Source organism: Petaurus breviceps, unplaced genomic scaffold (genome assembly GCF_028583685.1).
Source record: "Petaurus breviceps papuanus isolate PSGF00001 unplaced genomic scaffold, PetGlider_PUasm1.0 90515, whole genome shotgun sequence".
Lineage (NCBI taxonomy): Eukaryota > Metazoa > Chordata > Mammalia > Diprotodontia > Petauridae > Petaurus > Petaurus breviceps.
The window spans coordinates 1,471,159-1,484,233 of record NW_027187269.1 but is presented as its reverse complement, the minus strand read 5'-3'; the positions used below and the strand labels follow the sequence as shown (position 1 = coordinate 1,484,233).

General features: G+C 39.6%; 1 long non-coding RNA gene across 2 annotated transcripts in view; it reads right to left on the bottom strand.

Annotated features, from left to right (window-relative positions):
• Positions 1 to 13,075, bottom strand: part of LOC138142057 (uncharacterized) — a 60,094-nt gene that overhangs the window by 2,261 nt on the left and 44,758 nt on the right. The window contains exon 1 of one of the 2 annotated variants that reach the window (XR_011163334.1): positions 3,907 to 3,992. The exons of the other annotated variant lie outside the window; for it this stretch is intronic. This is a non-coding gene — a long non-coding RNA (uncharacterized lncRNA). Of the gene's footprint in view, positions 1 to 3,906; positions 3,993 to 13,075 lie in introns of those variants that run through there. 2 annotated transcript variants of the gene reach the window in all.

Here is a 13,075-nt window from a genome sequence, read left to right as displayed (position 1 = left end):
ATAAATTTTTAAAAAATTTATTTTGTCAAACATTTCTCAGTTACATTTCTATCTGGATTGGGTTGCGCTCAGGAGTTTTGGGAACCCCAGGTAGGCTGAAAGTTTGATACCTCCTCTCTGAGCACTTCCTTTCAATAATTTGATAATTACACAGGGAAATAAAAGAGAAAAAAACTCTCAAGGGATTCTTAAGGAAAGAAAAAAAAGTCAACAAACAAGAGTATTTGGTGTCCTTTCACAAATGTATTGAGGAGAAAGCTTGAAAGAGATTATTAAAGAAAAAGGAATAGATCTCCAGAGTCCCTAGCTTGGAAAAGCAGAGAGACTTATTGTACTTATCTTATTGTGTTCCCTTCTCCGAGTACCATCACCCTAAATGGAGGGAGAGATAGGTGCCTCTGTGGATGTTCTCTGTATAGTTGGGCATGTACACTTGAAGAAGAGCCACAGATGAGCTTAGCCTAGGAGTGTAACCTAGATCCAGCCTTTCTAATGCTTCTGCACATGTGGGACAACCCCATGGCCCTGGATCTCATATCTCCAGTTGAGCCTATTCTTCTGGGACTCACTAAATGATCTGGAATGTTGATGCCCTGGAGAATAAGGGAGAGGGAAGCTATCGAAGAGATAGAAGGGAAACCTCTATAACAGAGGCATAGAAAAAGATTACACGAGAGAGAAACAATACAACACAACACTAAGCACCTGCTATGTGCAGAATACTCTTTTTGGCACCAAAGCTGACTAAAATATGGTTCAAGCCACTATGGAATTTACAGTAAGGGGAATGACATCAATCAAAACAGCGGTCATATACAGTATCACATTAGTGAAATAAAGAGTAACAAAACATAATCTTAAGAGACTTTAAGATAACTTAGAGTTATATAAAATTTTAAGGTTTGGACTTTAGACAAATTACTTCACTTGAACCTTGCAACTGCTCTGGAGAGTAAAGTTATTGTTGACTGTCCCACATGTATAGAAGCATTGGAAGAAGCTTGATTTCCTCTGTTTCTCAACACTCATTTATTCCAGGCCAGTAACATGCCAGGCAAAGAAGTGGCAACAAAGGAGATACCAAATTGATTGAGGATTGACAAAAACAGGTTGTTGTATATGAATGTAGTGAAAGGATACTGTAATGTAAGAAATGACACCTGTTCAGAAAAGCTGAGTAATCCTGAAAAGCATGAGAAAACTTATATGAACAGATACAGAAGGAAGTAAGCAGAACCAGGAGAATATATACAATGACTACAACAAAATAAACCAAAAGAAAAAGAGGAAGAAAGAAAGTAAGGGGGGAGCTAGGTAGCACAGCGAATAGAGCACCATCCCTGGAGTCAGGAGGACTCAAGTTCAAATATAACTTCAGACACTTGACACTTAACTAGCTGTGTGACCTTGGGCAAGTCACTTAACCCCAATTGCCTTGCCTTCTCCCCTGACAAAAATAAGAAAGGAAGGAAGAAAGGAAGGAAGGAAGGAAGGAAAGAAGGAAGGAAGGAAGGAAGGAAGGAAGGAAGGAAGGAAGGAAGGAAGGAAGGAAGGAAGGAAGGAAGGGAGAGAGAGATGGAGGGAGGAAGGAAGAAACTGAATGTTGTAATTATAATGACCTAATTTGGCTCTTGAGAAGAAACAATGTTGTAATTACAATGACCTAGCTTGGCCCTGAGAAGAGTTGAGAAAATGTAAATCCCTGACCTCTTTGCATTTATCCTCTCTATTTCTTGTTGTTACATAGCTGTTTGCATGTTTGTCTCTACTAAACTATGAGCTTCTTGAGAGTGGGGACTGTCCTTTGTCTTTCTTTGTATCTCCAATACTTAAGACAGTGCTTGGCACATAGTAGGTGCTTAATAAATGGTAATTGACTGATGGTTAGTTTTCCAATCTTACACCTTACTCCATGACATGGACTCTTCAATCAAGTTACACTGATTTCCTGGCTGACTGAGAAGACACTCCATTTTCTCTTTTCTGGTCAGTCTTTCTGACTGTCATTCATGCCTGGAATACTCTTCCTTCTTGGTTCCAACTACTGTTTTTTCTCACTTCCTTTAATTCCCAACTAAAATCCTACCTTCTGCAAGAAGTCTTCTTTAATTCTTTTTTCATTCTAAAGCCTTTCTCTGATAAATTGTCTCCTATTTATTCTGTATATAACTTACTTTGCATATATTTGAATGCATGTTGTCTTTTTCATTAAACTGGATTTGCTTTGAGAACAGGGACTTTCTTTTACCTCTTTTCATATAACTAGTATTTAGCCCATAGGAACTTGATAAATAATGATTGATTGATTGTTGTTTTTATTTTGTGCATGTGTGTAACTTACTTTGGTGTAGTGAACTCCAGGTGAGGACACTTCTACCAATGCAAACAGACAACTCTTCTGGAACTCATACTCTTACAAACTTGCCTATGTAGCTAAGATAGTGACTTGCTTCAAGTTTGTATATCTCAGAGGTGGGACTCAAAACTAGGTTATCTTGGCTACAAGTTTTTCCCTCTAGTTATTATGTGAGTATGATTTCCTTGACATGGGTACTCACCACAATGCTGAGGAAAAAGTCTATCCTTGGCCACCCATACTGTGAGACCTTTGCTCTTGTATTGCTACAAACAAACCTGTAATAGGATATCTCAACCAATGGGGCCATGTAATACCAATGCAATATCCACAGCACTGACAGCAACTATGAATATGCTGGTGTAATTCTGAATTGCAAAATATCATAGACTCTCCATATAGAAGACAGAAGAAACACATTTATTCAGAGACCAGAAAGCCAAATCCCAAAACAAGGAAACCAAATTCATCATAACAGCAAAGAAATCTGTACACACAACACTGCAGAAAACAGCACCATCCCAAAGCCTTACCATAAATGAACACTCACAAGCCTAGCTGTTTGCTTGCCTGCATCCCCTCTCTCTCCCTATAAAGCCAAGCATGAGCAGCTTTCCAGAGGACTGCTGTTGTAAACAGCTTTAAGGTTCTGATCACATGGAATTCTCTATTTATTCAGTAATAAACTAAGACAAAACATTTTCAGAAACCAAAGTACAACATTCACAATGTTATAACAGAACAGCTTATCACTTAAGTGGCCACATAGTTTTCACCAAAGTGGCCACATAGTTTTAAACAAAAAATATCATTCAGTAAATACTTAACTCAATCATCCCTAAGGAAAAATCTCCTTAAGGGACACAAAGTACAAAGGTCAAAGTTCTCCACATCTAAGTCACATTGTCTTAATCTCTTTCAAAAAGTCTTCTTTCTTTTTGATTAGAGATTAGTTTCCAACCATACTTAACTCAATCATTCTTAAGAGGTACAAGGTATAGAGTACAAAGTTCTCCTATCCCTATGCTACAGTAAATCATGATCTTTTCAGTCAGCACTAAGTGCCCAAGGAGACGTTTTTTCATCTTGACTTGAGGCTGGCTCTCAGATTCCATGGTTCCTCTTCCATGGTCCCAGCTTTTACCTGAATTTACCCAACTGTCACCTGGATGCAGGCAGCTCTCAGTTCCTCATCCACTTCCCATTCCATATTGAAGCTTACAGTGTCCAGTATACCTCAAATCCTTCACAGTTTCTGTTTCTGGGAAGACAATGCTTAACAGAGCCAAAACAACATTCATGCACATTGCTGGCACCATCATCAATTCACTTTCTGCCTGTGAAATCAACACAGACCCACAAACAAAGTCTGAGAACTCAACACAAATTATCAGTATAGTCCCAAGACCTCTGAAACCTTCCTCCAGGACTTCTGTAAACAGACAACAAGAAAATCCTGTTTCAAGGCTTCCAGTAAGGTCCCAGGGCTTCTGTACAAAGTATTACAAACGCAAATCAACACAGATAGAACAGACAGAATGCCAGGATACCACAAGTTTTCTCCTTCTCAACTCTGCAATCATAAGTGTTCCCTTCTCAGTTCTGCTCTCTCCCAGCTTGTGCTCAGCTTATTATCGGTCATCAGCTCCTCCCTGTTCTACCCACCTCTTATGTCCTTCTTGTTCCTGTCTGTGGCAAGTCCCTCCCACTGTGGGTTTCACAAGTTCTGTTTCTCAACAAAGACTTGATATAATCATGGGCAGCTCAACTGAAAAAAGGTGCTAAGTACTTGCTTGCTTGCCATTACACTCCCCCAGATGTAACTGCTCTGTCTCCCAGCTTCCTCTCAGTTCTGCTCCAACTTTCCTGTTCCAGCAAGCTCCTCCCACCACAGGCTCCATGTCATTACAACTGGACTATTAACAGGCAGGAAAGATCTTCAAATTATCATTACCATTACAGGCCAGAGGCCATCTTCCAGTTCTCTGGACATTACTTGGAGAAACTTGTGTAAATACTATCATACTCATCTTATAAATGAATAAATTAGTGCTCAGAGGGATCTGGTGACTTGTCCATGGTCACATACTTAGTAATTATCAAAGGCTAGATTTTACAGATTTGGACCTGGAAGTAAGGAACCTTAGAGGTCACCAAGTCCAATACCTTTTTTTTTTAAATTATAGATGAGACTCATGAAGTTCAATTAGATTAAGTGGCAGACCCAAAGAACAATTAAGAGTCTGAGGTGGGGTCTGAACTGGAGTATTCCTAATTATAAGTCCAACCTTCTCAGAGTTCTACATTCTTCTCCCTGCCTCTGTGAGAATCAGAATATGCTCGGGAGGGAGACTATTCAAGAGGAAGAAGAACTCACCATCTTTCCCTACCCTTTTTTCAATACCCCTTCATCCACCCTTCTCAGAACAGTGAAAGAGCATTGTGCCCAAATAAAATCTTACATAGCAGTATGTAGGGTATAATACAGTTCAGACAATGACATGCTCTAAAGTAGATTATCTTTGATTTCCCTACCTTTAAGATCATTATCTTGACTTCCACCAGTTCTAGATAAAGACCCAGCTCATAGCAGAGGCAGGACTACTCAGCCAATGAGAGCAGGTAAGCTCTTAAGGAACAGGATTATACTGACAGCCCAAAAGTGAGTTTTCTTGACACTTCCTCTGCTATTTTGAAGCATAATTTCAAGAATTACTCTTAAGGCATCATTGAGATAGTATTTTCATACTCACATATCTGACATGGAAGACTCAGTTACTGAAATATTATTTGCCTTGTTTCTTTTGAAGAGCAGAAAAAAGAGGAATGATTTGTACTGGATTTTTGCAGGGGTGAGTTATTTGCCAAGACTAGATGTGTCAAGTGTATTTTAAAGGGATCAAGAAATGCCTAGGTGGTGTCCTATGGAGTAGCTGATGGTTTCCACAGTATTTGCTAATTTGCCCTTTCTTTCCAGCATTTTCCTTTCAATGGGGAGACACTTTATGTGGACAGAAATACCAAAAGTTTTGTTTCCTTTTCCAGTCTTCAATAGAGCATCTCACCCCCTAGGCCCCTTGGCATTTTTCACTTCCTTATTCTTTAAGAAAACAATGATACTCTGAAAGCTTGTACGTTAGGTAACCAGGTCAGCTTCATTTGGAAGGGTATTTTAACCCAAGCTTACACCAGTGAAATATATGTACTGGCTCTTCTCAACTGCCTGAAATGGAATACACAAATAGGGCGGCATGTTATTCCTTTGTTTTGAAAAGAAAAATAAGATGCTTGGGAACACATGAAAAATTCAAATACAGTTCAGTCAAATGAGGGAACCATTTCCTTTCACTGTTGAATTCATTGAGGCCTTCATTCATGGAGAATTGGCCAAACCTCTCTAAGAAAGCAGTAACTACTAAATAGAAATTGCTTCCACTACACTCTCTAAATGTATTCATACTATGGCACCAGCACATTTTATGTTCCCCATTTTCTAATAAGAACCATGAGTATGCCCTCATTTCAAATTGCCTATTCATCTTCAACATGACAACAACTAAAATGGGATGCTATAATAGACTGCTCCAGTAAGTGCAGCCCTAAAGAGTTGGCATACGCTATCTTCTCCCCTCTTAAGAGGTATGGATAGAATTGATCTAGGCAAAACAATATTGTGAAAGGATACCACATAGTTGACTGAAAACTCAGCACAGTCTATTGACTATTTCATATTTGTAATTGCAATTACCTATTTTTCCCATCATATAAAACAATCAAGCATCTAGTATTATAATTAGGGTGATATAGTTGAATAATAATTTGGGGCTGCTGACACTTTAAGACTCATTTCCTGTTTCTTAGAAAAATTGTCACAGCAGCATTTGTGATACATAAAATATCTGTTTATGCTCTCTCAAGATAGGAAGAGCCCAGGTATAATTTAAGGGATTTCTTACCTCACTGGTTTATTGGCTCCATCCAGAAAATTTGGCATCATCCCTATGTAACTTTGTCTAGTTCATTGTCATCTATTCCCCCTTGCAAGGACACGATTCATAAAAGTCAAGGAAGAAAAAGTTTATTTATGAGTCAAGGGAAACAAAGAGAATTCCTATCAGTACACCCATGGAAAATATCAATCCTTTTTCTAGTACCTTTGTAGACTCAGTTACTTAGAATTATCTGCTAGATAGAACTTCCAGAAGTCATCATTCTTGCAATTTTTATACTTGGGGTGTCTATTGCAGCTTGAAGCAGAACCCAACTTTGGGTTGCACTGCCTCCCCAATCCCCCCCAACATACACACACACAGCTTTGCACCTCTGAGTCCTGCTGAGAACTGGTAGTGGTGACAATGGTCCCTATTGTCACTCTTCTTGTAGGTCTTAGCAGCCAGCAACTGGTGGCATCATTAGGCTTTTTTGAAAAGAAAAGACTTTATGCTGTCTGTGTTTCAGATATCAGTATTAATTGTGGCAGGAGATACGGGTTCTCTTGCCAGAGCTCCCCCTCCCCATGTGTAAAGCCAAGCATGAACAGCTTTCCAGAGGACTGCTGCTGTGAACAGCTTCAAGATTCTGATTACACAGTATAGTGAACTTTCTATTTATTCAGTAACAAACTAAGACAAAACATTCACAGAAATCACAATACAGCATTCACAATGTTATGGCATAACAACTTATCACTAAAATGGCCACAGAGTTTTCAGCTAAGTGGTCACATAGTTTTAAGCAAAAGATAACATCCATTTAGAAACACAATCATTTAGTAACTCAATCATTTAGTAAGTGCTTAATTCAATAATCCTTAAGGAAGCTTGTCTCCTTAATGGATACAAAGTACAAAGGTCAAAGTTCTCGACCCCTAGGTCACAGTGAATCATAATCTTCTCAGTCACCATCAGGTACCCAGAAGAGATCTTTTTGTCTTGACTTGAGGCTAGCTCTCAGCTTCCATGTTTCTTCTTCCATGGTTCCAGCTCCTGACCAAATCTACCCAACTGTCACCTGAGTTCAAAGGCTCTCAGTTCATTGTCCAGTTCTTCATTCAATTCCTTGTCCAGTTCCCATTCCATATTGGAGCTCACAGTGTCCAGTCCACCTCAAGTCCTTCACAGTTTCTTTTCCTGGAAGACAAAGCTTAACAAAGCCACAATAACATTCACCCAAATTGCCAGCACCATCACCAATTCACTTTATGCATATGAAATCAACAGAGAGCCACAAACAATGTCTTAGAAGTCAACACAAGTTATCAGCATAGAAATCAACACAGACCCACAAACAAGGTCTGAGAACTCAACATAAATCATCAGTATAGTCCCAGAACCTCTGAAACCCTCCTCCAGGACTTCTGTAAACAGGCAACTAGAATATCCTCTTTTAGGGCTTTCTGTAAGGTCCCAGGACTTCTGCATCACAAACAAACACCAGCACATAAAGAACAGACACGCATAGAGTGCCAGGATTCTACAAGTTTTCTCCTTTTCCACCACAAGAGCTCCCTTCTTAGTTCTTCTCAATTCTCTTCTCAGTTCTTTGTTCTCTTCTCAATTCTTAGCTCCTCAGCCTCCATGCTGCTTGCTCCCAGAAGTTCTGACTCTCTAGCTTGGGCTTTTCCTTATATACTGTATTAGCTCCTCCCTGTTCCAGCCCTTTCCTGTTACATCAACAAGTCCATCCCACTGTGGGATTCACAAGTTCTGGGTCTTAATACTTGACACAGTCATGAACTTGGAACAAGGTGCTAAGTACCTGTTTGATTGCAAATACAAGAGGGAAGGAAGATCTTCAAATTCCCTTTACCATTACACCATGATGTCAGACTAAGCTGTCTCCACTCTGAAGCAATTCTTTTTTTTACTTTTTGGAGGGGGAAAGGCAGAACAATTAGGGTTAAGTGACTTGCCCGAGTAAGTGTTAAGTGTCTGAGGCCAGATTTGAACTCTGGTCTTCCTTACTCCAGGGCCGGTGCTCTACTCACTGAGCCACCTAGCCACCCCTGAAGCAATTTTTTTAAGGTTTAACCTCACATGAAAGTTCTCCCAGGAATGAGGAACACATCCTTCCCCTTTCCTCCCTCAACTAGTGTCTCTCACTGATTCCAGGTTGAGACATAGAACCCCAAAGTGTGATGCCCTCCTTTCCACAGATACACGGGCTGTATCTTTCCCAAGTCTTTCTCATTTTGCATGGGTCTAGATCTAAACTCTAGAAGACAAAACACTCTCCCACCTGAAGCCCTACTATCTTTTTAGGAAAGTGCACCTATGTTAAGTAGAGTAATAGTAAGATAATTCAATTTGGGGGGGGTGGAGTCAAGATGGCGGAGTAGAAGCAGGACCTCCCTGCTGCTTCTCCAGCTTCCACCTTCCCCAATCCAAGTAAAAAGGGGACTCTAAACAAACTTTGGAGCTGCAGTACCCACAAAGTGACACAGAGAAACTAACCTCCTGCTGAGGACAGCCCAGCAGGCCTGCAGGAATCTCCAGTGCAGTGCTCTGGGAGCTGAGCCCAGCTCCATGGTGAGACTTTAGCCCCAGGGTGGGTCTGACCAGTCCCCGGCAGAAGGGACTCCTGATCTCCTGATCAGCAGCAGCTGTGGCCATTTCCAGATTTATCAACACATAGATGCAAAGGACAAAGTGAGAGGTCAGTGCAGTCTGGACTTCGGGACCCAGTAAGTGGGAGTTAGTGGCTTTTGCCCCCAGAACAAGAAGCCGCTGAGACACCGGCACAGCCAGCCAGCACCATGTTGCAGCTTCAGCTCCTGGCCTGCAGAGTGTAGGGGGACCAAGCACCAGTCTGAGGGGTAATCACTCTTGCTTTAACCTTCTTGGATCTGGATTGCAGTCTAGGGTGGAGGTCCTGGGGTATGTGTCCAGCTTGCCAGAGCATGTGGAGAACTCAGAGATGGCACACATCTAATACCTCTGGCAGCTGAGAAAACCCCAAGCGTTTGGGGTGAAAGCTCCCCTTTCTGGTGGCAGAGTCCCACTGTGGCAAAAAGCCCAGGGGTCAAGTGACTGAGGGGTGATATGACCAGGCAAAGGAAACAAAGCAGACAGAAGATTCCGACATTACACTCCTATTTTGGGGACAAAAAGGAGCAAAGCATGGAACAGGAGGAAGACAGTGAAGTCATAACTCCTGTACCAAAAGCTTCAAAGGAAAATATAAGCTGGTTACAGGTCATAGAGGAGCTTAAGAAGCAGATAAGAGAAGTGGAGGAAAAACTGGAAGAGAAATGAGAACAATGCAAGAAAATTATGAAATGAGAGTCAACAGTCTGACTGAAGAAAATACTACCTTAAAAAATAGACTAACTCAAATGGCAAAAGAGGCTCAAAAAGGCAATGAGTAGAAGAATGGCTTAAAAAGCCAAATTTGCCAGATGGAAAAAGAATCTCAAAAGCTCACTGAGGAGAATCATTGCTTCAGAATTATATTGAAGCAAATGGAAGCTAATGACTTTATGAGAAATCAAGATGCTGTTAAACAAATCCAAACAAATGAAAGAATGGAAGGCAATGTGAAATATCTCATGGGAAAAACCACTGACCTGGAAAATAGATCCAGAAGAGATAATTTAAAAATTATTGGACTACCTGAAAGCCATGATCAAAGTAAGAACCTAGAAATCATCATCCAGGAAGTTCTCAAAGAAAACTGCCCTGATGTTTTAGTACCAGAGGGCAAAATAGAGGTTGAAAGAATCCACCGATCACCTCCTGAAAAAGATCCCCAAAAGAAAACTCCTAGGAATATTGAAGCCAGGTTCCGTAATTCCCTGATTAAGGAGAGAATATTACAAGCATCTAGGAAGAAACAATTTGAATATTGTGGAAACACAATCTGGATAACCCAGGATCTGGCAGCTTCTACACTGAGGGATCGAAGGGCTTGGAATATGATATTCCGGAGGTGAAAGGAGCTGGGATTAAAACGAAGAGTCACCTACCCAGCAAAACTGAGTATCATGTTTCAGGGGAAAATATGGTAATTCAGTGGAATAGAGGACTTTCAAGCATTCTTGCTGAAAAAACCAGAGTTGAATAGAAAATTTGACATTCTGATACAGAAGCAAGAGACACATGAGAAGGTAAACAGGAAAAAGAAATCATAAGGAACTTATCGAAGTTGAAGTATTAACATTCCTACATGGAAAAACAATAATTGTAACTGATGAAACTTTTCTTAGTAGTTGAAGGGAATAGAAATATATATATATATATATATATATATATATATATATATATATATATATATATATGTCTATATATGAGGGTATATGAGCATGTGAATACATATGTGAATGTGTGTATATGTTTACAGGTATACATAGATAGCGGGCACAAGACCAATTTAACAGGAAGGGATGATACTTAAAATGTGAAATTAAGAGGTGAGAGAGGAATATAATGAGTGGATATTGGGAGAGACAGAATGGGGTAAACTATCTCATATAGAAGAGGCAAGGGAAAATGGTTACAATAGAGGGGAAGAATAGGAAGGCAAAAGGGAACGGGTCAACCTTATTCCCATTGAATTTGGCTTGAGGAGGGAATGAAATACACACTTATCTTGCCCTCCAGGAGAGTAGCAGGGGAAGGGGATGAGAGGGGGATAATGGAAGGGAGGGCAGACTGGGGGGAGGGAAGTTGGAAGCACCCACTATTGAAAAGGGACTGGATCAAAGTAGAGAATAGAACAAGTGGGAGGTGGGATAGGAGGGAGGGAAATATAGTCAGTCTTTTACAATATATCTACTATGTTATTGTTTTGCATTAGCCACACATGTGCAACCTATACTTAACTGCTTATCTTCCCAGTAAGGGTGGGTGACAATGGAGGAAGGGAATGAATCTGGAATTCAAAGTTTTAAAATCAAATATTCAAATATATATATTTGAATATACTATCTACTATGAATATACTATCATTAATACTATTTTACATGTAATTGGGAAATAAGATATACAGGCACTGGGGCATAGAGATCCACTGGAAAAGTCAAAAGGGGTATGGGAGAAAATATGGGAGAGAGCAGATAGGTGGAGGGGATATCCTTTGGGACTGCTATTTTGGGGCAGTGGGAGAAAAACAGGTAGAAAACTTGTAACTCAAAATCTGGTGGAAATGAATGATGTAAATCAGAAGTTAATAAAGCATTTGAAAAATAAAAAAAATTAATTAAAAAAAAGGTAATTCAATTTACCCAGGGCAACTTCCTGCTATTTCTCAGAGAAGTAGAGGGACCCAACACTTCTCAGTTTTATTGTATATTTAAAAAAAAAAAGGAGAGGAAGAGATGTCATCTTGAATTCTATTGGCCTCCTACATCTATCAGTAATCTATTTTTCTCCTGTCTTTTGTCCTTTACTTTTGGTAGGTATTGTAGGGCTTCTTAAACTTTTTCCCCTGGTGACCCCTTTTTAAGCTTCAGCAGCTTTAGTTGGCATTGAGTGGCCTAAGGGCAAGCAGCATGGAAGCTGAGGAGCTAAGAATTGAGAAGAGAACTAAGAACTGAGAAGAACTGAGAAGAGGATTGAGAAGAACTATATAAAGCTGCCATAAATTTGTGCAATGCAACACAAACAAGTGCTGCCAGAAACACCTTGGATTCGTTATGCATTTGATATTTAATTCGTTTTTGGTCATTGAGTGTTCAGAAACCTTTTACTGTCGCCAAATTTTTTGCAATCCCACATGGGGTTGCGATCCACAATTTAAGAAGCATTGGTCTATAGTATCTTCACAACACTTCTATTACATAACAAAATATTACTAATGGTATTTCTTGTATGAGAATTCAAATAATATCACCCAGAATTTTGTTCTAGAGTATTAGTGGAGCATTTAGTCAGAAGAGTCTCCCTGAGGTTATAACCATAATGTAATAATAGCTAACATTTATATAAATTTTGATAGCTTTCTAAGTACTTTATATACATTATTTCATATGATTCTCACAATTTACAAGATAGCTACTATCAGAACTGTTTCACAGATAAAGAAGTTGATGTCAGAAATTTGCTCAGAGACATGCCCATGCACCAGACCTTTCAGACTCCAGTCTAGCACTTTCCCCAGTGAATTGCACTGCTTTTCATTGGTATAATGGTTTCATGAACTTTTATATCATAACTTAAAGTCAAATCAATTTGTGTATTCTGTCTTCATGGCAGCAAGATTAGAATAACAGATACATTAAGGGCAGTTCTGCCTATGTGGAGATGGATAGACTATCATAATTTTATTTTTTTTATTAATTTCATTATTAACTTGAAAACTTTTAAATTATTTTGATTGATTTTTGTTTGTTTGTTTTTGTTCTTGTAAGAATTTTGCTTCCATTTGTGTAGATGTACTACTGGTAATATTTTATTCAACTTTCTTTTGGGGAGCACCGGTATCATAATTATTTAATAGGAGTCTTGGTCTGAATCTGTGATTTCATTGATGGAAGGAACATGCAGTGAAGAAACTCCCTCTATCAAAAGAGATAAGCAACTAGTCTTAGAGAGTTGGGTGGGGCACTGGGGGTGTCAAGGGACTTACCTAGGGTCAAATAGCAGGTACATATAAGAGACAGGACTCAGACCCAGGCCTTTCTGACTATAAGGCCAACTCTCTGTCTTCTATGGTATACCTAGTTCTTTCTTCCTCCTCCAACATTTACTCCAGAAAGAGCACCAAAAGTTTCCTCCAGCACCA